Genomic DNA, 2,747 nt, shown 5'->3' on the forward strand with positions numbered 1-2,747 from the left:
CTCCACACTCACCCCCTGGGAGAGCTCTAGATGCTGGCATCCCACAGATTTATCGTTTCCAGCCTAATCCTCACTCTCAAACTCCAGAGTCACGCATCCAGCCATCCTGCAGGACACCTCACTTGACAGACATCTCCCACTTGACACAGCCGAGGCCAAACTCCTGAGCCCCATGCCACCTGCAGCCTGCCCCTCTTCCAGCCCTCCCTGCTCAGTTGGTGCCAGCTCTATCCCGCCAGGATCTCAGCCCCCAAAGCTCGGAGTCATCCTTCGTTCCTTTCTTTCCTTACACCCACATCCAGGCCCTTTGCAAATGCTATTGGTTGTTACCTCACAATATGTCCAGAACCTGACTTCTTCTCACCTCCTCCACTGCCCCCACCCTGGTTGGGGTCCCTTTCACCGGTCACCTGCCAGACTACAACAGCCTCCTCATTGGCCTCCCTGTGATGCTCCTTGTCCCCTACCATTCATTCTCACACAGCAGCCAGAGTGATCTGCTGAAACAAGTCAGATCACAGTCCTTTTCCCTTCAGACATCCCAGTGGGTCCCCATGTCACTCAGAGTAGATGCCAGAATCCTTGACTGCCTGCCCCATCTGTCTGACTTCCAGTTGCTGCTCCCCACCTCCTTCACTGCATTACAGCCACACTGGTCTCCCTGCTCTTTCTCAAACCCACCAGGAATGGCCCTGCCACAGGGCCTTTGCACTGGCTACATGGCTGTTCCCTTTAAAGGTCACCTTCCTTGACCACCCAGTTTAAAACTGCAGTCTACCCCTTACCTGCTGTATTGTTTCATTTTTCCATAATGCTAACATCCCACATACTTCACATATTTATTATTTCTTGGTTGTCTCTTTCTATCAGAAAAAAAGCCCCATGAAAGCAGGATTTTTGTCTGTTTTGTTAACTTTGTGTCCTCAGTGCCCAGAACAGTGTCTGGCAAACAGTAGGCATTCAATAAACTTTTGTTGGGCTCACAAAACTTCTTTTGGAGTGTTCTCTTTGTGGCTTATTCACAGCAAATTTAACCCCCAAATTGCTGAACAAAAAAGGAGAAAAAAAAACTACCCAGGAGATGACTTGGGGGAGAGCCTACCCACCCCCCACTGACTTGCTGTGTACTGGTAGCTACTGTCACCCCCCTGGCCCGGGTGCCTCAGTCTCCCATGCACAGGAACAGGCCTGCACTTCATGTTCTTTGAGGGCTCTCCCAGCTTTGACGATTGGCAGGACCTCCTTCCGTTAGAAGCTCAAACTAGTCCTAATCATATGACCAGCCAAAGAAATTGGCTTGTTAAGACCTACTATGTGCAACACCTTGGGTGGACAAATCACAGCATCAAGTCTGGTCACATCATCTGCTGGAGCAGCAAACGGGTTTTGAGCCTTGAAAAGGTGGTCTGGACTGCGGATCCCCACTTAATCGGTGTGGTGCCTTGGGAGTCATTGAGTTTCTCTGCGCCTCAGGGTCTCATCTATATCGTGGGCATCATGATAGGAACCCCCCATCATGGGGACACTGGCATGAAGCAGGTTTGGAACTCAGACCTGCCTAGAGCTCTCAGCCTGGCTCTTAATTAATGAGGCAAATTCTTTGTGTCAAAGCCAGAACAAACGGAAAGCACACACACACACACCATCTCCAACGCCCCCAAATGTGCCCTGCTCCCTCCAGATGCCCACGCATGCTCTCTCCGGGTGTTCCCCACTGGGACCTGTCCACCCACCCCCCTCACCCACCAGACCAGTAGCAGGGGGAGCCTGGCACCAGCAGCCCAGGTGAGCACGGCTCTCTGTACCCATGGCAGGTGTGGCCTCACCTGCAATCGGTCTGACATGCAGAGGCAGGCGGCGTGGAGGGCGCCGGGAACACTGGCTTCAAGGTCAGGAAGCCCGCCCTCCCCTTCCAGCTCTGCCGCACACGAGCTGTGGTGCCTTGGGCAAGTCACCTCTCTTCTCTGAGCCTCTATTTTCCCTTCCATGAAATGGGTAGTAACAATAAGCCCAAATATGTGTACCTTGTAGTATAGTAAGAAGTTGGCGTGAGAAAGTCGGCAAAGCTCATGTCACATGGACTGGCAGCTACTGAATCGCCTACTCGGAGCTGTGACGCCTTTGGTTCAAATCCTGGCTCTACCACTTTCTAACTGTGTAGTCTCTCTGTGCCTCGGTTTCTTCTTCTGTAAAATGGGACTAGGAATGGCCCTGACCTCAGAGAGCTTCTGTGTGAATGAAATGAGGGGTGATGGTACACCTGCCCCACAGGCTGTCTGGAAGAGCCCTTCCCCATTAGATGCAGAGCAATGTGTCTGGCACAGAGAGAATGCCCAGCGAGGGTGAGCTTCACGCGGTGACCCAGCCTGGGGAGACTCATCCCAAGCCCCGTTAGTCTTCGTGCGGCCCGGGCTACGACCTCTGCCCAAAATCTCCCAACACCCTGCTTTTCTTGCCTTCTCTCTGACACCCGCTTGGCACACTTAGCAAGGCTGGGTGGGGGTCCAGGCGGCCACGGACCCAGGCAGGGAGGGAGCTTTGGTCGTCAGGACTCAAACCTGCACCCGCCCTAGGCTCCCTGAGCCCTGGGCCCTTCCCAGGAAACTGACAGAGCCACCCTGCCTCTGCTTCTGGCATCAACACACCTACAGGGTCCGAGCGGCTGCAGGGCAGAGGAGGGCCTGCGAGGACACGCCCGGGACCTGAGTGGGGAGGGGCTGAGCTGCTGGGCCGCAGACCGCAGGTGC

At 54.4% G+C, this 2,747-nt stretch overlaps 1 long non-coding RNA gene across 2 annotated transcripts in view; it reads right to left on the reverse strand.

Annotated features, from left to right (window-relative positions):
• LOC140848827 (uncharacterized) overlaps positions 1-2,747 on the reverse strand; it is a 30,557-nt gene that overhangs the window by 17,460 nt on the left and 10,350 nt on the right. The window lies entirely within an intron of this gene.

This window comes from Manis javanica, chromosome 4, assembly GCF_040802235.1.
Source record: "Manis javanica isolate MJ-LG chromosome 4, MJ_LKY, whole genome shotgun sequence".
In the NCBI taxonomy this organism is placed as follows: domain Eukaryota; kingdom Metazoa; phylum Chordata; class Mammalia; order Pholidota; family Manidae; genus Manis; species Manis javanica.